Genomic DNA, 25,766 nt, shown 5'->3' on the forward strand with positions numbered 1-25,766 from the left:
CTGCCATTTTACCACCCTTCCCACCTCCCAGCCTGCCTCCAATAGACTGGTAAAATTCTGACCTTAATATGCAAGGTATCAGCATTCCTCATAGAAGGAAGTACAAAGATTTTGTAATAAAAGCATAAAATACTGGAAATATTCAACAGGTCAGGCAGCATCTGTGGACAGAGAAATAGAATTAAGGGGCTGGATTTTAAGAGCCTGCTGCGAAAGAGTCCCCGCGATCTTAAGAACAACAGCTCATTTAAATAGCCTGGGCAGCCCGGCACCACCCCCCTCAATCACATGGAGGGGGTGGGCTGTCCGTCCCCAGCAATGGCGTCAGCTGCTTGTGCGCGGGCGCTGGCACCATTTTTAAAGCTCTGCCGACATATTTAAATTTTTAAATAAATATCCCCCCAAGATTAAATAAATATATTTCTTATATCCCTTTCCCACCCCCCCAATTAAAATTACACTAGCTATTTTCCCTTTCCCTCCTAAAACACTTACCTCTTACAACTGACCTTTGTCCCCCCCCCTCCAAAACTGCACAAAGTTTAAGGTTCCTACCATCCCCTACATCCATTACGTGTAATGACCCCCCTCCCCTCTACCCTCCCGCACTGAAAAACTTACCTTCTCCCCCCTCCCCACCAGTGTGATGCCTTGTTTTCCCCAGACACGGACCTGAAAGTGCAGGAGTGTCAACCACTATGCTGAAGATCGTGGCAGGCCCTCAAGGTCTCAGGTAAGAATATTTAAAATTATTATTTTAATTTGAATATTTAAATTGTGGTCCCGTCGCCCAGAGGGTGCTGCCTTGGAGCCTTGCCGCTGCTGGGAGGATCAGATCGGGCCCTCATAGTGTCAAGGTCCGTGGTGGGTCTGATCCAGAGCCATCCTCAGGCAACCCCCCCCCCGCCCCCCACACCCCCCACCATGGCGAGGCCACCTTAAAAATCAGCCCAATGTTTCAGGTCAATGACCTATCGTCATTGGAACAGTGTCAGAGCTGTGGATAGAGAGGTCAGAGTGAAAGTGAGGTGGAGAATTACAATGACAGGGAAATATTCCGCAAAGCGTTCATCCAACCTGCATTTGGTATCCCCAATTTAGAGGAGACTACAAATAAAACCAGAAAATGCTGGAAATACGCAAAAAGTGTGGGTATCTGTAGAGAGAAAGAGAGTTAACGGGCGAATCTTACCGCCATAGTTTTTGGTGCAATGGTGGGGCCATTTCTGGGTCAGGAACCAGAACCCTTCATTAACGGGTCTCTGGTTGCACTTTCTGGGAGCGAACCAATTAAAACCCCACCTCCAGCATTGCTGTCCAAATAGGGAGAATCAGAGGATGAAGCTTAAAGCATGAATCAGTATTTAAAGGGACACCAGCAGCACTCAGTGGCAGTATTGTGCAGTGTGGTTCCCTCATTGTGAGGCATGCAAGAGGTAAAGAATGGATGGGAAATGCCAAAGGGCTGCCCCTGCTTCACAGATGCCTTCCTGGGGGTGATATTGGAAGCAGTGAGGGAACAGAGAGATGTGCTTTTTCCAGAGAATAGCAGCCATCCTGAGCAAACAGACATGACTGGAAGTTGCAGAGCAGGTGAACAGCCGAAGTGTGATGCAAGGGATGTGGATCCAGTGCAGAAAACAGTTTAATAACCTCTTGAAGTCCAGCTAGGTGAGTGCCATGCAGCTCTCAGCTGGCAGCCATCACTCTCTCAGCTCCTTAGCAATCTGCAGCACAGAGATCTTCTGAGGCACTCTATTTGCAGCCATAAACAAGAATGTATCCCCAGGCTCCTCCTTAACTCTTCAACTCCACAGACAGCACTTCCACTCACTCTCAACATGCTGATCTAGCACTCCCAATCCCACAGTGAACCCCTCCTCCCTCAAATCTCATACCTCCTTCCTAAGCAATCATTGCAGGAAAAGAGATCCAACAACTCTAGCGAGAGGCGGAGAAGCAGGGGTGGAGTTGCATCTTTGGGCATCCTGATGGATGTGGAGGAGGAAGCTGTGGAAATTGGCAAGGTGGCAAAAGTGCATGTTAATTGCATATTAAATGTGCTTAATTGTATGCAGGTGATGGGCATTAACTGGTGATTCACTTGTGCCTCTATCAATGGACATAGACTGAAACTATGATTGTTGGGTTAGGAGATGCATGGTTGTAATGTATAACTCTGTAAATAAATGCTTATAAAATGTGTAAAGATTGGTTCCAGTCTATCCTTCACCAACTGGATTTCTGGAATGGAACAGTCCAGGCTGTTGCTGATAGAGAGATGGGGTTTGGCACAAAGACCCGGTAAAAGCATTGTCTAACACACTGCCACTTGACACTGACCTGTCACTCATGTAGAATCTTTACAACCATTATATTAGATCTCATGGTCAGCACTTTGCAAGGGTTGAACCCATTTTCACCTATGTGCAGCACTAACATATGTCTCTCATCTCTCGCAGGACATTGCCAAAAGCGCACCAAGAGATGAGGGAGGAGCCCAAAGAGTCTTCCGAGGAGGACCAGCACTCTGAAGATGCACCGTTATATGATTCCTGAGCATCCTCAACCAGCGCAGATACACAAACCTCGATAGGTCCAGCATCTCAGATAGGTAGGGTGGCACACGATTAGGAGTACTTCATATGTAAACAGGAGGCAGAGACAACAATGGAGAGACTCCATCAGTGGCCTCAAGTGACCTCAGCTAGACACTGATGCTGAGCCTTGGGCAGTCCTGTGCCAAGTTCAGCATGGTGTAGCACACCACCACTATCTGGGAAGCCCTTGCCGGACTGTATTGAAGGGTGCCCCTTGATTGGTCAAAGCACCCAAACCATATTTTGAGCAAGCCAATGGCTTGCTCTATTATGGCCCTGGTCGTAAGATGGCTGTGATTGTAACTCTCCTGTGCTTCCGTAGAGGGGTTCCTCACTGGTATCAACAGCCATCTGGGCACATGGGTCAGTGACCACCTAATTCAAGAGTTGCGGTCTTCTGAGGCACTGCTGCTCTGAGAGGACCAGGAAAGTGACCCATGACCTATAGACCCTGTGCTGAAGGTAGCATATTCTTCTAGCTGCTACTCTGTGGCCATGCACTCCGTTCAGTCCAGCTGCATGTGATGGTGTTGTATGCTGCAGTTGCTGCTCCTCTTGCAGTTGCTGCCCCTGCCACTGTGGTTGCTGATTTGGAGGACTCTACACCTCCTCCTCAGTGGTCCACCCTACTTCAGAATGTGGACCTCATGTCCCTGTGTAAGCTCACAAACGAAGAGGTCAATAACCCCTTAGAGGTCACCATGTCCCTTGAAGGGAATGGCACCACTTTGCTTTCCCCATACTAAATCACTGGGATTAGCCTCAAGGTCCTTCTCCTGTCAGTGCAAGCCTTTGGCTGTGGCTGACCTCAGCTTTGCTTTTTTCTCCTTTTACAATGCTGATATTATATCAGTTTAGTTGCTGACACAGTGTGTGACCATTGCTCTGTTTGGAAAGCGGCATTGCCAGGGTAAAATGGCTTTAATTACGGTTTTAATTGGCTCTATTGGTTTCCCACCTCAGCCACAAGAATTCGCCACTCCACTCCCAACCCACCACTGGGAAGGACAGAAAGAGGTAGGAACACATCGGGATCCTGACACGAGATCAATTTCTGCAAATCTCCCGCTCCACCTCCCCCTGCACCCAGCCTGGGAAAATTCCACCCTAATGCTGTATAATGCAGTCTTAACCCGAAAAAAAGTGCTGACAAAACTACAGGAATGGAATCATGCAGGAAAAAAAACAGATCTCAATGTCAATTTACAATGTCTGCGTGACCAATGGAGAACAAACAATGATCGATGATAATAGAATCAGCAAGCAGTTCCATATTTATGGACATGTTCCTCAATGGAACTGTGTGCTATTCTCACGAATTTTCAATCTCCTCCTGAAAGAACTACAAATACCGAATGGTCTATTGGCCTTAGGCAACTGCTCTGTCATGCAAACGACTGGAGCCTTGATAATTCACCCAGATAAAAATAATCTTTATTTTCCTATCCGCTGCGTAAAGAAGAAGAAATGGAGAAGTGTCATACAGCACAGTATCTGCTAAAATGCAGTAACATGTCTAAATGCATAACCAAAATTTTTAAAAAAGAAATTAATTTCATAACTTTTAGTCTAAGAAAATGTTTGGTTTATAAAAAGAGTGATTCTTTACTCTTCGAAGTCTAACAGGAGTTGACATAAAACTTCGATAATTAGAATCATAGAATGGTTATAACAGAAGGAGGCCATTCAGCCCATCATGTCCAAGCTGGCCCTCTGCAAGAGCAACGCAGCTAGTCCTACTTTCCCACCTTTTCCCCATAGTTCTGCAAATCTTTTCTCTTCAGATAATTAACCAGTTCTCTTTTGAAAGCCATGATTGAATCTGCCTCCACCACCCTCTCAGACAGTGTATTCCAGATCCTAACGACACGCTGTGTAAAAACGTTCTTCCGCATGTCACCTTTGGTTCTTTTGCCATCCACCTTAAATCAGGTCTTCTTGTTCTCCACCCTTCTGCCAATGGGAACATTTTTTCCCTATCTGCTCTGTCCAGACCCCTCATAATTTTGATCACCTGCATCAAATCTCCTCTTAACCTTCTCTTCTCTAAGGAGTACATCCCAGCATCTCCAATCTACCTCATAACTGAAATCCCTCATTTGCAGAACCATTCTCAGAAATCTTTTTTGCACCCGCTCCAAAACCTTCATATTCTGCCTAAAGAGTGGTACCCAAAAGTGGACACAACACTCTAGTTGAGATTAACGTTCACCATAACTTCCTTGCTTTTGCACTCTATGGGCTGAATGTTACGCCACCCCAGAGGGTCGGATAGTGGTGTGGGGGCAGATGGGGGCAACGTAACATTGAGCGGGGTTCTCCGGGAGGCCTTTCGGTCCGCTCCCGCCTCCGGCCAACTTTACGGTGGTCGGGTGGGGCGTGGGGGAGGGAAACGTCCTGCCTGCCCGAGGCCAATCAAGGCCCTTAAGTGGCCACATAACGGCCACTTAAGGGCCCTTGCCCGTCTTCACGGGTATGTTACTCGTGGCAAGTGGGCATGCTGAGGACATGAAAGGCCACCCAGTGATAGCATCCGGCCTTTCCGTGCACCAGGGGAGATGGCATGGTAATCGGGCACAGGTGCCCGATTGAGGCCCGCCCCTGCCTCCCAACACATCCCCGGGACCCAAGACACCAACCCCCCTTCCCCTCAAACGACCACCCTCGCCTCGCCGGGGAGCGCCCAATTCCCCTCAAACGACCACCTACCTTGGATCCCGGCCCCATGGCATGCTCCTCAGTCGGCTAGGCTGCAGTCCCAGCAGTGGCCACTGCTCCTGGCGGCGCTGCTGGGACTAAGAACTGCTGGCCGATGATTGGCCGGCAGCTCTCTGAGGTGGAACCTCCTCCCTCAGGCGGGTGGAAGACCCGCCTCGGGACAATTAAAGCCCGGGGTCCCGTAAAATGCGGGTCGGATCCCCGGGCTAGGCGGAAGCGGGTTCGCCACCGACATTTATGTCGGTGGTGAAGTCCCATCCGCCTATGGTAAAATCCAGCCCTATGCCTCTATTTGCAAAGTCCAGGATCCTTATTAACCACTTTCTGAGCCTGACTTGCCACCTTCAATGATTTGTGCACATATACCCCCAGGTTATTTCCTTTCCTCATTCCTCCTATCAAAGTGTACCACTTCAGACTTATCTGCATTAAATTTCATCGACCACATATCCGCCAGTTCCACCAGCCTGTCTATGTCCTCTTGATGTCTATCATTATCCACTGTTGACAATATTTCCAAGTTTTGTGTCATCTGCAGATTTTGAATTTGTGCCTTGTGCATAGATCAATATAGATCAAGAAAAGCAGTGGTCCTAATACCGACCTCTGGGGAACCCCACTGTGTACCATCCTCCAGTCCGAAAAACAACCCTTCATCACTGCTCTCTGTTTCCTGTCACTCAGCCAGCCTCGTATCCATGCTGCCATTGTCCCTTTTATTCCATGGGCTTCAATCTTGCTGACAAACCGGTTATGTAGCACTTTATCAATCTCCTTTTGGAAGTCCCTTATCAATCCTCTCTGTTGCCTCATCAAAATACTCAATCAAATTATTTAAACATAATTTGCCCTTACCAAATCATGCTGCCTTTCCTTAATTAATTCATACTTGTCCAAGTGACTGTTAATTTTGTCCCGGATTGTTGTGTCTAAAAGCTTCCCAACATCAAGGGTAAACTGACTGGTCTGTAATTGCTGGGTTTGTCCTTACATCTTTTTTGAATAAGGGCTTGTAATTTTCCAGTCCATTGGCACCATACCTGTATCTTCGGAAGAATATGGCCACTGCCTCTGCAATTTCCACCCTTGCTTCCCTCAGTATCCTTGGATGCATCTCATCCGGTCCTGGTGACTTATCAACTTTAAGGACAGTCAGCCTTTCTAATACCTACTTCTTATCAATTTTTAGCCCATCCAGTGTCTCAACTACCTCCTTTTTCACTACGACTTTGGCAGCACCTTCTTCCTTGGTAAAAGCAGATGCAAAGTATTCATTTAGTACCTCAGTCATGCCCTCTGGCTCCATTTTTAAATCACTTTTTGGCCTATAATCCACCCAACCCTTCCTTTTACCAGCCTTTTATCATGTTTATGCTTATAGAAGACTTCTAGATTCCTTTATGTTGGCTGCCAGTCTCTTCTCATACTCTCTCTGTGCTGTGCTGTGGGGAAAACAGTCCGGCAGGCCTCAGAAATGTGTATGCAGGGGGGAGGGTGGACAATGAGGGTGGGGAGGTGTTACAGGAGATGGGTTGTTTGCTGGCGTGGGCCGTCTGTGGGCCACAGATTGCCCACATGGGAGGACCCCCATCCCATCCCCAAGCCCGCAGGAAGGTCACCTCATTTCACTGGGTGACCTTCCTGCATGTGGTAGGACCCCATCTCCCCGCTGTTGGCTTAATTCCAGCGGCAGTGGGAAGAGGCCCTTTGATGGCTAATTATAGGCCACTTAAGGGGCTGAATTGGTGACCTCTGCGCGGCAAGGCCATCTCCAGCCTTTCTCACCCCCTACTTAATCACTGTGCAACAGGAAGGCAATGGGCCCTCCACTGACACCCACCTCCCCCCACCCTCCTGTTGCAATTCTATGGTTCCCCCCCCCACCCCCCTGCCTCTTCGCCCATCTCTGGGGGCCCATTAAATCCAGCCCAATGTTTGCTGGTCACACCAAATTAAAGACATGGAAAATTGTGAGGAAGAATGCAGGAGATTGTTGAAGGACACAGAAAGCAGATACATGGATCTTTAAAGGTATGAGTGCAAGTAGAAAAAGTCATAAAATGGCAAATGGGATTTTGGCTTTTATTCAGAGGGATATTGAATAGAAAAGGAAGTGATGCTGAATTGTTTAAGATAATTGCTTGGCCACCATTGTAAATATAGTTCTTCATGCCAGGCTATTATATGAGTAAAATCAGTTTCATGCAAATGGAATAATTAAAATTCACTAGAATGATAACAGGAATGAAAGGTTACAGTTACGAAGAAAGGCTCAAAGAATTGGTTTTATTTTCATGGCAACAAAGGAGGTTAATGGAACATGTATTAATGCAAACCCATCATCATTGTTAAGAATTTCAAAATCAAGAAAAGTCCACAGAAGCAAATGTTCTGTTTGCTCAACATGAAATACACACCCTTTCTCCTTAGATAAACACATCATTTAATTAAGTCCAGCGAGCTTAAGCAAAAGGTGGTAGAACCAAGGCTTAGGCACCTCCAAGTGTATGTAAGAGAACTGCTGAAATGTAGCCAACTAACACCATGCAGCTCTGGTAAACTTCCTGATGCTCTGCCACAAAATAGTCTTATTAGCAAAATTGAAGCCAATGAGATTAAAACGTCAGTGGCAGCATGGTTATGAAATTGGCTAAGAGACCAAATGCAGAGAGTAGTGGTCAATGGTTGTTTTTCAGACCGGAAGAAAGTACATAGTGGTGTCTCACAGGAGTCAGTATCATGATCACTTCTTTTTGATATATATTAATGGCCTGGATTTTGGTATAAAGGGCATACTCAAAAGGTTTGCAGATGGCACAAAACTCAGAAATGTAGTGAGGAGGATAGTATCATGGAATCATAGAATCATACAACACATAAGGAGGCCATTCGGCTCCTCATGCCTGTGCCGGCTCTTTTGTAGAGCTATCCAATAAGTCCCATTTCCTCACCCTTTCCTCATAATCTTGCAAATGTTTTCCCTTCAATTACATATCCAGTACCCTTTTAAAGTAATTATTGAATCTGCTTCCACCACCTTTTCAGGCAGTGCATTTCAGATTGTAACAACTTGCTGCCTAATTTTTATTTTCCTCATGTTGCCTCTGGTCATTTCATCAATTACCTTAAATCTGCGTCCTATGGTTACTGACCCTTACCCCACTGTAAACTATTTCTCTTTATTTATTCTATTGCACCTTCATTATTTTAAGCATTATTTTATGTGGCCACCGCTCCCCGGTGGCGCTGATGGAAATGAAGAGCTGCTGGCCCTCTGATTGGCTGGCAGCTCTTGGAGGCAGGGCATCCTGCCCCAGAGGGACAGAAGCCACGACCCTAGGCAACTAAATTGCCTGATGACCGTAAAATCTGGCTCTGTTTTCTAGGACCGGCAAAGGCAGGCTCGCCCCAGACTTTCCAGCCGGTGGGCGGGGCCACTGTCTCCTTGTTAAATCCTGGACATGATGTTCCATTATGTCATCTCTTCACAGAGCAAATGAGTAGAGCTCTGTGATTCATCAGACACATCCAATGACACCAGTCATCGAAGCACCTTTCATTGCAACAATTTGCATTTATTTAGCATCTTTAATGTATAGGATAGGCGGTGGCGTAGTGGTATTATCACTGGACTAGTAACCCAGAGACCCAGGGTATTCCTCTGGGGACATGGGTTCAAATCCCACCACAGTAGAAGGTGGAATTTGAATTTAATTAATAAATCTGGAATTAAAAGCTAGTCTAATGATGGCCATGAAACCACTGTCGATTGTTGTAAAAACCCATCTGGTTCACTAATGTCCTTTAGGGAAGGAAATCTGCTGTCCTTACCTGGTCCAGACCCACAGCAATGTGGTTAACTCTTACATGCCCTCTGAAATGGCCTAGCAAGCCACTCAGTTGTACCTAACCGATACAAAGTCAATAAAAAGGAATGAAACCGGACGGACCACCCGGCATCGACCTAGGCACCGGAAACGACAATGGCAAACCCAGCCCTGCCGACCCTGCAAAGTCCTCCTTACTACCATCTGGGAGCTTGTGCCAAAGTTGGGAGAGCTGTCCCACAGACTAGTCAAGCAACAGCCTGACATAGTCATACTCACGGAATCATACCTTGCAGACAATGTCCCAGACACTGCCATCACCATCCCCGGGTGTGTCCTGTCCCACCGGCAGGACAGACCCAGCAGAGGTGGTGGCACAGTGGTATACAGTAGGGAGGGAGTTGCCCTGGGAGTCCTCAACATCGACTCCGGACCCCATGAAGTCTCATGGCATCAGGTCAAACATGGGCAAGGTAACATCCTACTTATTACCATCTACCGCCCTCCCTCAGCTGATGACTCAGTACTCCTCCATGTTGAACAGCACTTGGAGGAAGCACTGAGGGTGGCAAGGGCACAAAATGTACTCTGGGTGGGGGACTTCAATGTCCATCACCAAGAGTGGCTCGGTAGCACCACTACTGACCGAGCTGGCCGAGTCCGAAAGGACATAGCTGCTAGACTGGGTCTGTGGCAGGTGGAGGGAAAACCAACACGAGAGAAGAACATACTTGACCTCGTCCTCACCAATCTGCCTGTTGCAGATGCATCTGTCCATGACAGTATTGGTAGGAATGACCACCGCACAGTCCTTGTGGAGACGAAGTCCCGCCTTCACATTGAGGATACCTTCCATCGTGTTGTGTGGCACTATCATTGTGCTAAATGGGATAGATTTCGAACAGATCTAGCAATGCAAAACTGGGCATCCATGAGGCGCTGTGGGCCATCAGCAGCAGCAGAATTGTACTCAACCACAATCTGTAATCTCATGGCCCGGCATATCCCCCACTCTACCATTACCATCAAGCCAGGAGACCAACCCTGATTCAATGAAGAGTGCAGGAGGGCATGCCAGGAGCAGCACCAGGCATACTTCAAAATGAGGTGTCAACCTGGTGAAGCTACAAAACAGGACTACTTGCGTGCCAAACTGCGTAAGCACCATGCGATAGACAGAGCTAAGTGATCCCATAACCAACGGATCAGATCTAAGCTCTGCAGTCCTGCCACATCCAGCCGTGAATGGTGGTGGACAATTAAACAACTAACTGGAGGAGGTGGCTCTGCAAATATCCCCATCCTCAATGATGGGGGAGCCCAGCACATCAGTGCGAAAGATAAGGCTGAAGCATTTGCAACAATCTTCAGCCAGAAGTGCCGAGTTGATGATCCATCTCGGCCTCCTCCTGAAGACCCCAGCATCACAGATGCCAGACTTCAGCCAATTCAATTCACTCCACGTGATAACAAGAAACGACTGAAGGCCCTGAATACTGTAAAAGCTATGGGCCCTGACAATATTCCGGCAATAGTACTGAAGACCTGTGCTCCAGAACTTGCCGCGCCCCTAGCCAAGCTGTTCCCGTACAGCTACAACACTGGCATCTACCCTGCAATGTGGAAAATTGCCCAGGTATGTCCTGTACACAAAAAGCAGGACAAGTCCAACTCGGCCAACTACTGCCCCATCAGCCTACTCTCCATCATCAGTAAAGTGATGGAAGGTGTCATCAACAGTGCCATCAAGCGGCACTTGCTTAGCAATAACCTGCTGCGTGACGCTCAGTTTGGGTTCCGCCAGGGCCACTCAGCTTCTGACCTCATTACAGCCTTGGTTCAAACATGGACAAAAGGCCTGAACTCAAGAGGTGAGGTGAGAGTGACTGCCCTTGACATCAAGGCAGCATTTGACCGAGTATGGCATCAAGGAGCCCTAGCAAAACTGAGGTCAATGGGAATCAGGGGGAAAACCGTCCGCTGGCTGGAGTCATACCTAGCACAAAGGAAGATAGTTGTGGTTGTTGGAGGTCAATCATCTGAGCTCCAGGACATCACTGCAGGAGTTCCTCAGGGTAGTGTCCTAGGCCCAACCATCTTCAGCTGCTTCATCAATGACCTTCCTTCAATCATAAGGTCAGAAGTGGGGATGTTCGCTGATGATTGCACAATGTTCAGCACCATTCGTGACTCCTCAGATACTGAAGCAGTCTGTGTAGAAATGCAGCAAGACCTGGACAATATCCAGGCTTGGGCTGATAAGTGGCAAGTAACATTCGCGCCACACAAGTGCCAGACAATGACCATCTCCAACAAGAGAGAATCTAACCATCTCCCCTTGACATTCAACGGCATTACCATCGCTGAATACCCCACTATCAGCATCCTAGGGGCTACCATTGACCAAAAACTGAACTGGAGTAGCCATATAAATATCGTGGCTTCAAGAGCAGGTCAGAGGCTAGGAATCCTGAGGCGAGTAACTCACCTCCTGACTCCCCAAAGCCTGTCCACCATCTACAAGGCACAAGTCAGGAGTGTGATGGAATACTCTCCACTTGCCTGGATGGATGCAGCTCCAACAAAACTCAAGAAGCTCAACACCATCCAGGACAAAGCAGCCCGCTTGATTGGCATCCCATCTACAAACATTCACTCCATCCACCACCGATGCACAGTGGCAGCAGTGTGTACCATCTACAAGATGCACTGCAGCAATGCACAAAAGGCTCCTTAGACAGCACCTTCCAAACCCGCAACCTCTACCAACTAGAAGGACAAGGGCAGCACATACATGGGAACACCACCACCTGCAAGTTCCCCTCCAAGTCACACACCATCCTGTCTTGGAACTATATCGCCGTTCCTTCACTGTCGCTGGGTCAAAATCCTGGAACTCCCTTCCTAACAGCACTGTGGGTGTACCTACCCCAAATGGACTGCAGCGGTTCAAGAAGGCAGTTCACCACCACCTTCTCAAGGGCAATTAGGGATGGGCAATAAATGCTGGCCTGGCCAGCGTCGCCCACATCCCATGAATGAATTTTTAAAAAATGATTTAAGGTGCATTTTATAAGATTTTCAAAGGAGGAGCAGTGGCAGGCAGGTTTAGGGAGGAACTTCCAGTGATGTGATTGACAGATGATGGTAGCCCAGTAGATAATGTGTATCTTGATTGCAGACAACCTTTGATTAAAGAACTGGATAAAAGGCTATTAAGTAAGATGTCATTGTACAGTACTGTGGGCAGATTTTAGGGTGCATAGTGAATGGGTTGCATTCTTGTCGGCAGAGAGTAGTAATTACCCTCTGCATGGGGTCCAGTAACAAGTGGCGTCCAGTAACAATGGCATCCCATCGCAATCTGTGTTGGAACCAAGGTCTAGAACTTGGGCTGCCCAGGTTTTGGGAGTGGGGGGATGCAATTCACAACCTGCCCGCACCTGGTGAAATTGAGGTGGTTGGGATGCAATTTTCGACTACCCCACTCATTTGACTGATAGCAGTGTTGCGCCGAGAAGCTCTGATGCTCCCACATTGCTTCTTTACTCTCCATGCTGCCTGTGCCCTCTGGGTTGTTTACTAATCATTTGATACAGCCAGCCTGCTCTCTTAAAGGTAGGATGTACTTTAAAGGGAAGCTGCACAAAAATAGTCTGCAACGCAAATTATTGCAAAGTGAACACCAGGACAGACAGAGGGTTCCAGAGTGATGGATGCAGTGCTGGACCATTAGTGGTGTCAATAGGCAGGAAGAGAGATGCCAGAGTTCCACAGGGGGTTGGGATGCTCTCCAGAACCACCTTCAGAAGGGAGTGGGAGCAGATGGCCAGAGAGGGCAACTCCTAGAGTCTGGACCAGAGAACCTGACAGCAGTGCCACAAGAAGTCTAATAACCTCACGCGGGTGGTCCAGGTCAGCGAATGCATCTTCACATGACATCTCCCACCTACCACAACACCAACCTCTCATGTTCAATGTGCCAGACCCCCGCATCACTCACCCAGCAGCAATCACTGGCACTCAAGACTCACGCCTAACATCCAGAAACTCCACCTCACCCTTACACACTTACAAACGCAGCCAGACTCACACCCACCTCTCGCTTCCTCCACATACCTCCGGCTATTCAGTTGTGGCAGGCACATTGTCAAAAACAGTGCTACTCAATCACTAACATTCTGCCCTCCACCTTGCAGGAAACGTGGCATAGAATAGGAGGGAGCAGACATGACGGGGTCAAGGATGTCTGCATCTCCTAGGTCATACAGAGGAGATGGTTGTTCACATCATAGGGCCAGTGGCATCGAACACTGCTTGGAACATTGAGGATGATGGCATGTTTCTGCCTTGTGCCCCTTCTCAACTCCCAGCACACTCTCATCCTGCTATCTGGCATGATGACCAAATTGAAGATGGTGTGATCATGGGCCTCTTGCCTCCGACCCCACCCCTACTCCCTCACCCCAACCTTCACCTTCTGAGTTCCTGCTTTTAGACACCCAAGAACTGCCACCTGCCCAACCACGGGAGCCCCAGGAGGAGGAAAGAGAGCAACAGCACAGCATGAATGAAGAGGCCCCATCACGATATGACACTTGCAAGCACCAGCTCCAATATTGGCGCTGCATGTAACTTGGGGATTAGTATAGAGTTGTGATCAGTATATGGTGGACCATCTGGGCATGAGTGGCCTGCAGCCAGGACGGGATAAAGGATGGTTTGTGTGCTAACTCACTGGAGAGGGAGGTGGCAGATGAGAACTGCTGTAGAGGATGTCATGGGTTTCTTTGTGTTATCTTAAGCAACACAAAAAGATATGTGGATTCCAGTTCCTTGAAGATCTCTAGAAGGTTTGTTAACAGTTAAACTTTTCTTCTTCTTCTTTGGCCTCCTTGTCTCGAGACACAATGGGTAAGCGCCTGGAGGTGGTCAGTGGTTTGTGAAGCAGCGCCTGGAGTGGCTATAAAGGCCAATTCTAGAGTGACAGACTCTTCCACAGATGCTACAGATAAAATTGGTTGTCAGGGCTGTAGCACAGTTGGCCCTCCCCTTGCGCTTCTGTCTTTTTTCATGCCAACTGCTAAGTCTCTTCAACGCGCCACACTTTAGCTCCGCCTTTATGGCTGCCCGCCAGCTCTCGCGATCGCTGGCAACTGACTCCCACGACTTGTGATCAATATCACAGGAATTCATGTCACGTTTGCAGACGTCTTTAAAGTGGAGGCATGGACGGCCGGTGGGTCTGATACCAGTGACGAGCTTGCTGTACAATGTGTCCTTGGGGATCCTGCCATCTTCCATGCGGCTCACATGGCCAAGCCATCTCAAGCGCCGCTGGCTCAGTAGGGTGTATATGCTGGGGATGTTGGCCGCCTCGAGGACTTCTGTGTTGGAGATACGGTCCTACCACCTGATGCCAAGGATTCTCCGGAGGCAGCGAAGATGGAATGAATTGAGACGTCACTCTTGGCTGACATACGTTGTCCAGGCCTCGCTGCCATAGAGCAAGGTACTGAGGACACAGGCTTGATACACTCGGACTTTTGTGTTCCGTGTCAGTGCGCCATTTTCCCACACTCTCTTGGCCAGTCTGGACATAACAGTGGAAGCCTTTCCCATGCACTTGTTGATTTCTGCATCGAGAGACAGGTTACTGGTGATAGTTGAGCCTAGGTAGGTGAACTCTTGAACCACTTCCAGAGCGTGGTCACCGATATTGATGGATGGAGCATTTCTGACGTCCTGTCCCATGATGTTCGTTTTCTTGAGGCTGATGGTTAGGCCAAATTCGTTGCAGGCAGCCGCAATCCTGACGATGATTCTCTGCAGACACTCTTCAGTGTGAGATGTGAGATGTGGATGTGGATTCCAGTTCCCTGAAGATCTCTAGAAGGTTTATTAACAGTTAAACTAGCACATACAATACAGAGCAAACTACATACAGAATCTTTGTTTCGGGTGTTCCAGTGCAGAATGAGTATGTCTTCCAGTCACATGACTACATCCTGGTACTTAGCTAATTAACATACTGAGTTCCTAAAGGAACATCACTCTGAAAGTGATCATACCACGTCTCTTTCTTTCCAAACAGAAGTCTCGTACGCTACAAGTAAGAACACATTAAGTTGGATAATATCAAAATTAGTTGTCCAGGGATAGATATTATAAAATTTACAAGTACAAGGATAGGGATTGTGACATTTACGAGTGCAAAAGCTTAAGAGTCCATATATCGTTTGAATGGTTTGAAAACTCTTCTAGACCTTGTTATGGTATAACCTTCTGGGGATGTGGATTTCACACTTGGCTGCTCTTGGCTTGCATACATGTTGTCAATGTGTTGTTTGTTTTTCTGCAGTGAACGTCAAATTCATTGCCTGTACATTCGTTGCCCAAATTTGGATCTTGACATTGCATCAGCTGGTTGGGCTGTGTGACATCAGGATAGAGCCAAATCGATGTCTTTTGGCACATGTAGAGGACACACTTGCATGTGCCCTTATCCTCCAAGAATGTCATGCAGGCTTCACAGGAAGTGGACAATGACGTGGGCCATACATGAAATTTGTCATTTGAACCAAATTTGTACCCCAAAGCTCTTCACCATTTCCCTCAGTGATTTGGATCAATGCATCAAAAGAACTATCCTTAAGTTGTTATGAAAGAGCTTCTATTTTTTGTTATTTTCTTGGGGACTCATGGTTGAAGATTGTTGAGATGGATTTATTTGAGACTGAAGGGATTCCATGGATGTGGTTAACGAAAGGAGACTTCGGATTCTTTTTAAAAACAATTACCGGAAGAGTCAAGGAGTGCTAAATAAACATCAGAAGCCTTGCTGGCTATTGGAAATGTTTACAGAGAAGCCACATGTCTCAGTTTATGGTGGTCAGGAGGTTTTATTTATTTATTTTATTTATTGATAGATACAGCACAGAAACAGGCCCTTCGGCCCACCGAGTCTGTGCTGACCATCAACCACCCATTTATACTAATCCTACATTAACCCTATATTCCCTACCACATCCCCACCATTCTCCTACCTACACTAGGGGCAATTTACAATGGCCAATTTACCTATCAACCTGCAAGTCTTTGGCTGTGGGAGGAAACCGGAGCACCCGGCAGAAACCCACGCGGTCACAGGGAGAACTTGCAAATTCCGTGCAGGCAGTACCCAGAACTGAACCCGGGTCGCTGGAGCTGTGAGGTGTGGACTGTTTTGAAGACAGTTGGAGGTCAGTCTGCCCAGAGAGAAACACCCAGCTTGCCTCTTTCCTACTGTCTCTGCGAAACCCTGTGTATCCAGCATGATACCAGAAACCCCTGATGCCGCATTTCTCCTGGAAAACCTACCAGACTAATTCCCAACATCTCCAGAATGAACTGCTTCAGAAAAGACCTGTCTCTGTGTACCTGGATGCCAGACCAAAGGGAAAACTGATATCCTTCCATATCTTCTCTTTATCCTTCAAGAATTAAGAACTATTCAGCCAAAGTTTTTTTTTTCTTTTTGTAAAGTGAATCTCTGCAGAGAAAACGTCTTTATTTTTCCTTTAACCTATGTGTGTATGTGTTTGTGTGTTGGGTCTAGAAGGGAATATATATTTACATCCATATTTTAAACTGTGTGCTAATGCTTTGCATCTTTACTGGATAAGTCTTGTTTTATAATAAACTGATAATTTTGTTGTTTATTAAAGAAACCTGGTTGGTGTATTTTATTCTGAAATAAAAAAATAGAGTATATGATTGGTCATATCAGTAACAGGGTAAACAGTTAAATATATGTTGTAACCTGTGGAAAAGTGGAACCAGAGAAAGACAGTGCACTCCTCCCGCCTCAGTCGTAACAAAGTTTTCTGATGATGACAGAAAAAAGTATGAATTAGGAGCATGAAGGAAATAATTTGGATTCTTTATGATCATCTCTGAGTCAGAAGGTTGTGGTTTCAAAGGCCCACTTTTGGACTTGAGCACAAAAATGAAGGTTGGCACTCCCGTGGAGTACTGAGGCAGTGCTGCACTGTTAAAGGTGCTGTCTTTTGGAGGAGATATTAAACTGAGGCCTCTGTTGCCCTCTCAGGTTGGTTTAAAAGAATCTATGGCACGATGTGAAAGCAGAGCAGAGGAGTTATTCCCGGTGTCTTGAGCAATATTTATCCCACAATTAATATCCGACAAACAGATTATCTGGTCATTATCGCTTGCTGTTTGTGGGAGCTTGCTGTGCACAAATTGGCTGTTGCGTTACCTACATTACAACAGTGACTACACTTTTAAAAGTACTTCATTGGCTGTAGGGTGTGCTGAGGCATCTTACCTCAGGAAAGGTGCTATATAAATGCAAGGCTTTCATTTTTTATTTAGATACAGTGGGGATGTGGTGGGGGGGAGCGGGTGCTGGTGTGGGATGGGCGGGGGTTGACAGTGAGGATGGCAGGTGTGGTATACTAGTGTTTCTAGGCTTGGCATTGGTCCTACAATTTGAAGAGCTACTGTCTGATGCACTTGGATCAGGGTAACTCCAGACGTATGTATACCATGCAGGGTTATCTGCTCATGCTGCAGAGCAGGAGAGGGACCAGGAGGTTGTAGCAGATAAAACACTGAAGCACCAAACACTGACCATCATAAGGAGAGCAAATAGGGTGTTGGGATGTATTTCTAGGATAATACAATATGAACCAGGAATACAATACTTAGTTTGTAAACAAACATAATTAGACTACTGTGTCCAAATTTGGTTGCCTTCAAATGCTGAGGGATATTGAGGTTCTGGAGAAATTCCTGATGAGGACAAACAGAATTATACCAGTTTTTTAAAAATTCATTCATGAGTGTGGGCTTTGATGGCAAGGTTAGCATTTAATACCCATCCCTAATTGCCCTTGAGAAGGTTGTGGTGAACCACCTTCCTGAATACAACTAAATGGCTTGGTAGACCATTACAGAGGGCAGTTAAGAGTCGAACACATTGTGGTAGGTCTGGAATTATATATAGGCTAGATCAGGTAAGGACAGCAGGTTTCCTTCCCTAAAAGGACCTTAGCGAATCACTTAGGTTTTTACAAAATCTGGTAGTTTCATTGGCACCATTACTGATATCAGCTCTTTTTTATTTCATTTATTTTCATTGAATTTAAATTCCTTAGTTGCTGTGGTGGAATTTGAACTCATATTTCCAGATCATTAGTCTAGGCCTCTCAATTACTAGTCCAGTAACACAACCAATTTTCTTCTATTCTCTTAAATGGGACATTTTAATCTAACGTGCTTGGCGGAAAACATACAGGGTTGAATTGGGCATCAGTTTTACATGCTACTCGACTTTATTATTGAAATTAATGGAAAGTAAACTTGGGCGGATAGAAACAGACACCTGATTCGATCCTGTCAGTTTCCCACCTGAAATTTAGGTCAAAATTAACCATTCCCTCCACCTCGTAAGTCTTAAGGTTTTATTAATCTGCAGATGTTTCCAGAATTCTTGTATGATACTGTAATTTACACATAATATTGCTTTCTCCTAGATCTTTGCTGGGCTTGTTATGTATAGTATAGCCCCTGCAGAGAATACTAACAAGTGATGGAGAGTAGTCATTAACTCTATTCAGCAGAGAGGCAATTCAATCCCAGAGAATTGTGTCTAAATCCCCAAAATAAACAGGTCAGTATTTGGTGGAATAAAAATCTATCTGCACATTATCCATTATTCTGGTATATTTACCAAGTATAAAACAATTAATGGACTAATGTAATAGTGGTTGGTAAGGTATAAGATCGTAGCATGATTGGGACATGCTGAGGACACAAATGAAATCATCTAACATTGTGTGAATCAATCAGGGAACAATATATTCAACGTCAAGCACTGATTTCTGCAGATGGCTGCTGTGACATACCTTCAGGAAATGAATAGTGCCTAGTTACAGAGAGAGGGTCCTTGTTGGAGAAGAAGTTCAAATGGGAAAGTTGAGAACTATAGAAAGCTGCCTGGGAAGACCAGGATAAATAATAAGAATGATGGCAAAATCTGGAGAGGAGTGAGAAGTAGCAGGGAATAAGAGAACCAAGTTGAGTACTTCTTGTTTCAGGAGTGTGACTTATTTTGGGGTTTTGATCTTGCATGTCATTTTGCAGGGTATACTGTCAGCTGAAATAAAGTCTGACTCATTCACATCAAGAGGCTTAAGATGTCAGCCGTGGCTCTGAACGTTGTGGGTTCAAGCTCCACTCCAGAGTCTTGAGCACATAATCTAGATAGGCACCTCAGTGCAGTCCTGAAGGAGTACTACACTGGTGTATTACTGGTGTCCTGGGTTCCTAAAGTGGTAGGAGGAAGGGGTTAAATGGAACCACAGCCACTTTCTTCCAGCCCTCTCCACTGTCCCCCCCCCCCCCTCACCCCCGCCACGCAAGGTTGGCAACCCAGCAATAGCAGAAATAGAGTCCTGTGTGTCATCATCATGGTAATGAAACTGGCAAATTGGCCTGAGTCAGGGGTCCAGGCAGGGGAGAGATAGAAGTCCTGCCCCACTAAAATTGCAAACTATAGAAGATGAAAGGGAAATCTACTTCTTTAATGTCGATACATCACCTTTGCCATTACATGCCTTAAATGATACCTCTTAGTGTATAAGCTTAAAGAAATGTTGTTGATGCCTTATGTAATCAAAAAGGCTAATGGACTGTTTGCTTTCATCTCAAGGGAGCTGGAGAACAAAGGAAAGGAAATTATGCTTCAGGTCTACAGACCTTGATCAGACCCTATCTGGAATACCGCTTTCAACTTTGGGTAATGTACCTCAGGGAGGATATATTGACCTTGGAAGGAGTGTAGTGCAGATTCACCATAATTATATCAGAGCCTAAAAGATAAAATTAAGAAGACAGGTTGCATAAACATGGCTGTTAATTGCTAATCAAGGTCAAACAATAAAGGGATTTGATAGAGTAGAGATAGACAAGCTTTTTCCTCTGATGAGGGAATGCAGAGCAATCTTAAAATTATATCTAGGCCATTTAGGAGTAAAATTGGGAAGCACTTTTTCACACATGGGATAGTGGAAATTTGGAACTCTCTCTCCCATTCGGGAGGCGGAGGGGGTTATTGAGAGGAGTTATGGGGAGGTAGTCACACCTCAGGTAAAAGAAGTAGGTAGATGGGTTACCGTCAGGGGAAGGAGATGGAACCAGCAGGCAGTGCAGGGATCCCCTGTGGCCGTTTCCCTCAACAACAGGTATACCGTTTTGGATACTGTTGCGGGGGACGACTTACCAGGGGTAAGCAATGGGGTACAGGTCTCTGGCACAGAGTCTGTCCCTGTTGCTCAGAAGGGAAGGGGGAAGAGGAGCAGAGCATTAGTCATTGGGGACTGCATAGTTAGGGGAACAGATAGGAGGTTCTGTGGGAACGAGAGAGACTCACGGTTGGTGTGTTGCCTCCCAGGTGCCAGGGTTCGTGATGTCTCGGATTGTGTTTTTGGGATCCTTAAGGGGGAGGGGGAGCAGCCCCAAGTCGTGGTCCATATAGGCACCAACGACATAGGTAGGAAGAGAGATGGGGATTTAAGGCAGAAATTCAGGGAGCTAGGGTGGAAGCTTAGAGCGAGAACAAACAGAGTTGTTATCTCTGGGTTGTTGCCCGTGCCACGTGCTAGCGAAGCGAGGAATAGGGAGAGAGAGGAGTTGAACACGTGGCTGCAGGGATGGTGTAGGAGGGAGGGTTTTGGTTTCCTGGATAATTGGGGCTCTTTCTGGGGTAGGTGGGATCTCTACAAACAGGATGGTCTTCACCTGAACCAGAGGGGTACCAATATCCTGGGGGGGAGATTTGCTAGTGCTCTTCAGGGGGGTTTAAACTAATTCAGCAGGGGAATGGGAACCTAAATTGTAGTTCCAGTGTACAGGATGTTGAGAGTAGTGAGGTCAGGGATAAGGTTACAAGGACGCAAGAGGGCACTGGCAAGCAAGAACTTGGTTTAAAGTGTGTCTACTTCAATGCCAGGAGCATCCGGAATAAGGTGGGCGAGCTTGCAGCATGGGTTGGTACCTGGGATCTCGATGTTGTGGCCATTTCGGAGATATGGGTAGAGCAGTGGCAGGAATGGATGTTGCAGGTTCCGGGACTTAGATGTTTCAGTAAGAACAGAGAGGATGGTAAAAGAGGGGGGGGTGTGGCATTGTTAATCAAGGAGAGTATTACAGCGGCAGAAAGGACGTTTGAGGACTCGTCTACTGAGGTAGTATGGGCCGAGGTTAGAAACAGGAGAGGAGAGGTCACCCTGTTGGGAGTTTTCTATAGACCTCCGAATAGTTCCAGAGATGTAGAGGAAAGGATAGCGAAGATGATTCTCGACAAGAGCGAGAGTAACAGGGTAGTTGTTATGGGGGACTTTAACTTTCCAAATATTGACTGGAAATACTATAGTTCGAGTACTTTAGATGGGTCAGTTTTTGTCCAGTGTGTGCAGGAGGGTTTTTTGATACAGTATGTAGACAGGCCAACCAGGGGCGATGCCACATTGGATTTGGTACTGGGTAATGAACCCGGCCAGGTGTTAGATTTAGATGTAGGTGAGCACTTTGGTGATAGTGATCACAATTCGGTTAGGTTTACCTTAGCGATGGGCAGGGACAGGTATATACCGCCGGGCAAGAATTATAGCTGGGGGAAAGGAAATTATGATGCGATTAGGCAAGATTTAGGATGCGTAAGATGGGGAAGGAAACTGCAGGGGATGGGCACAATCGAAATGTGGAGCTTATTCAAGGAGTAGTTACTGCGTGTCCTTGATAAGTATGTACCTGTCAGGCAGGGAGGAAGTTGTCGAGCGAGGGAGCCGTGGTTTACTAAAGAAGTTGAAGCGCTTGTCAAGAGGAAGAAGAAGGCTTATGTTAGGATGAGACGTGAAGGCTCAGTTAGGGCGCTTGAGAGTTACAAGCTAGCCAGGAAGGATCTAAAGGGAGAGCTAAGAAGAGCAAGGAGAGGACACGAGAAGTCATTGGCGGATAGGATCAAGGAAAACCCTAAGGCTTTCTATAGGTATATCAGGAATAAAAGAATGACTAGAGTTAGATTAGGGCCAATCAAGGATAGTAGTGGGAAGTTGTGTGTGGAATCAGAGGAGATAGGGGAAGCGTTAAATGAATATTTTTCGTCAGTATTTACAGTAGAGAAAGAAAATGTTGTCGAGGAGAATACTGAGATTCAGACTACTAGGCTAGATGGGATTGAGGTTCACAAGGAGGAGGTGTTAGCAATTTTGGAAAGTGTGAAAATAGATAAGTCCCCTGGGCCAGATAGGATTTATCCTAGGATTCTCTGGGAAGCCAGGGAGGAGATTGCAGAGCCTTTGTCCTTGATCTTTATGTCATCATTGTCAACAGGAATAGTGCCGGAAGACTGGAGGATAGCAAATGTTGTCCCCTTGTTCAAGAAGGGGAGTAGAGACAGCCCTGGTAATTATAGACCTGTGAGCCTTACTTCGGTTGTGGGTAAAATGTTGGAAAAGGTTATAAGAGATAGGATTTATAATCATCTTGAAAAGAATAAGTTCATTAGCGATAGTCAGCACGGTTTTGTGAAGGGTAGGTCGTGCCTCACAAACCTTATTGAGTTTTTCAAGAAGGTGACCAAACAGGTGGATGAGGGTAAAGCAGTGGATGTGATGTATATGGATTTCAGTAAGGCATTTGATAAGGTTCCCCATGGTAGGCTATTGCAGAAAATACAGAAGTATGGGGTTGAAGGTGATTTAGAGCTTTGGATCAGAAATTGGCTAGCTGAAAGAAGACAGAGGGTGGTGGTTGATGGCAAATGTTCATCCTGGAGTTTAGTTACTAGTGGTGTACTGCAAGGATCTGTTTTGGGGCCACTGCTGTTTGTCATTTTGATAAATGACCTGGATGAGGGTGTAGAAGGGTGGGTTAGTAAATTTGTGGATGACACGAAGGTCGGTGGAGTTGTGGATAGTGCCGAAGGATGTTGTAGGGTACAGAGGGACATAGATAGGCTGCAGAGCTGGGCTGAGAGATGGCAAATGGAGTTTAATGCGGAAAAGTGCGAGGTGATTCACTTTGGAAGGAGTAACAGGAATGCAGAGTACTGGGCTAATGGGAAGATTTTTGGTAGTGTAGATGAGCAGAGAGATCTTGGTGTCCAGGTACATAAATCCCTGAAAGTTGCTACCCAGGTTAATAGGGCTGTTAAGAAGGCATATGGTGTGTTAGCTTTTATTAGTAGGGGGATCGAGTTTCGGAGCCACGAGGTCATGCTGCAGCTGTACAAAACTCTGGTGAGGCCGCACCTGGAGTATTGCGTGCAGTTCTGGTCACCGCATTATAGGAAGGATGTGGAAGCTTTGGAAAGGATGCAGAGGAGATTTACTAGGATGTTGCCTGGTATGGAGGGAAGGTCTTACGAGGAAAGGCTGAGGGACTTGAGGTAGTTTTCATTGGAGAGAAGGAGGAGGAGAGGTGACTTAATAGAGACATATAAGATAATCAGAGGGTTAGATAGGGTGGATAGTGAGAGTCTTTTTCCTCGGATGGTGATGGCAAATACGAGGGGACATAGCTTTAAGTTGAGGGGTGATAGATATAGGACAGATGTTAGAGGTAGTTTCTTTACTCAGACAGTAGTAGGGGCGTGGAACGCCCTGCCTGCAACAGTAGTAGACTCGCCAACTTTAAGGGCATTTAAGTGGTCATTGGATAGACATATGGATGAAAATGAAATAGTGTAGGTCAGATGGTTTCACAGGTCGGCGCAACATCGAGGGCCGAAGGGCCTGTACTGCGCTGTAATGTTCTAAAAAGAAAGTTTATGGATACTGGGTGAAATGAAATTTTCAAGACTGAGATCATTAGGTTGTTTTTTTAAGTACAAAAAAGATCATGAAAGTCAAGAGTTAAACTTTTAAGAAAGAACACAGCTGTGTATATATTAAACTTTTATTACAGAAAATAAAGTGTCAAATTTACCAATACTTAAGAAAGATGAATGATATGAAAGAAATTAAATAAAAAACTGTTGAAATGCTTTCAGAATACCATTAAAAACAAACTAAATGATTAATCTTCCTTCATAGCAATTATGAAAAAAACAACCTTAGCCAAAGAACTAGGATGATCCAAATTGATCCTGATAGAAAGCCATTGGAAATAAAGAAGTTGGGAATCTGGAAAGAATCTTTCTCATTACAACACGGTATATGGAACACTATTTGATGAAAATAATGACAAAGGAAAAGCAAAGCAATCATTAGAATATAAAAGGCAAGCAAACAGCCAGACGATCAGTGAAGCATCTTTATAACAATCCATATAACATTCTAAAGGGCAAGATATGTGTATTACAATATGGTAAAATCTTTTAGAAGCTGAAGCTTACTGATTTTAATCAGTGAATTCTTGTTGTTCCAAATGAAGATTCTAATACTATACTTATTAAGAGATTGGGATTAATAAACTGGAAATAACTGAGGCAAGCATAAGAAATGCGATAAGATTTTCATTTTGATAGTTAGCATTTTCATTTAAAGGAACTGGAAGCAAGGATTACACTTCTGAATCAGATATGAGGATAATTTCCCTTACACTGATCAAATAAACCCAAAAGCACAGAAGTGAGATAAAAGCAAGCAATTCTGAAAATAAACAGCAAAGTCAGTCAACATCTGTGAAGAGAAAAGACAGGTTGTGATGTTTCAGGCAAGCACCCTTCACCACAACTGAACACCAAAAGATAAGCGGACATAAGTAATGTTGGAAAAGTAAATTGGGGGGGGGGGGGGTATTGGGGAGAGGTGGAGGGGTGGGGTGTAGAGAGAAGAGACAGGGGAGAAGGAAGAGGAGAAAGAATCAACAAATCTCTCTCATTCTATTTTTTCTATATATTTTGATTAAAATACCCATTTAGCATTTGGTCCTGATGAAGGGTACACACCAGAAATCTGTCTTTTCCCTCTACAGATGTTGACTGATCTGCTGTATCCCCAAATTCCCCACATCCTTTGTTCTTACCAATCTTTCCACCCAGATGCCTGCTGGAGACTAACTTCACCATTCTCCTTTCCGACCCCGTCACGCTACCCATTACTTCCCCCTCGGACTGTGCCAGTGAATCAATAATCACCATCACTCCCCATATTTCTTTCAAGAATGTCCATTCAAAAGGCACATTACATCCACGACCTTATTGTGGATTGTTGCATTGATAGCAGGGATGTCTTGCTGCAATTATACAGGGCCTTGGCGAGGCCACAACTGGAATATTGTGTGCAGTTTTGGTCTCCTTATCTGAGGAAGGATGTTCTTGCTATAGAGGGAGTGCAGCGAAGGTTTACCAGACTGATTCCTGGGATGGCGGGACTGACATATGAGGAGAGATTGAGTCGGTTAGGATTATGTTTAGTTTAGAGATACAGCACTGAAACAGGCCCTTCGGCCCACCGAGTCTGTGCCGACCATCAACCACCCGTTTACACTAATCCTACACTAATCCCATATTCCTATCACATCCCCACCTATCCCTATATATTTCCCTACCACCTACCTATACTAGGGGCAATTTATAATGGCCAATTTACCTATCAACCTGCAAGTCTTTGGC

The sequence above is a fragment of the Heterodontus francisci genome, chromosome 4, assembly GCF_036365525.1.
Source record: "Heterodontus francisci isolate sHetFra1 chromosome 4, sHetFra1.hap1, whole genome shotgun sequence".
NCBI classification, from domain to species: Eukaryota; Metazoa; Chordata; class Chondrichthyes; order Heterodontiformes; family Heterodontidae; genus Heterodontus; species Heterodontus francisci.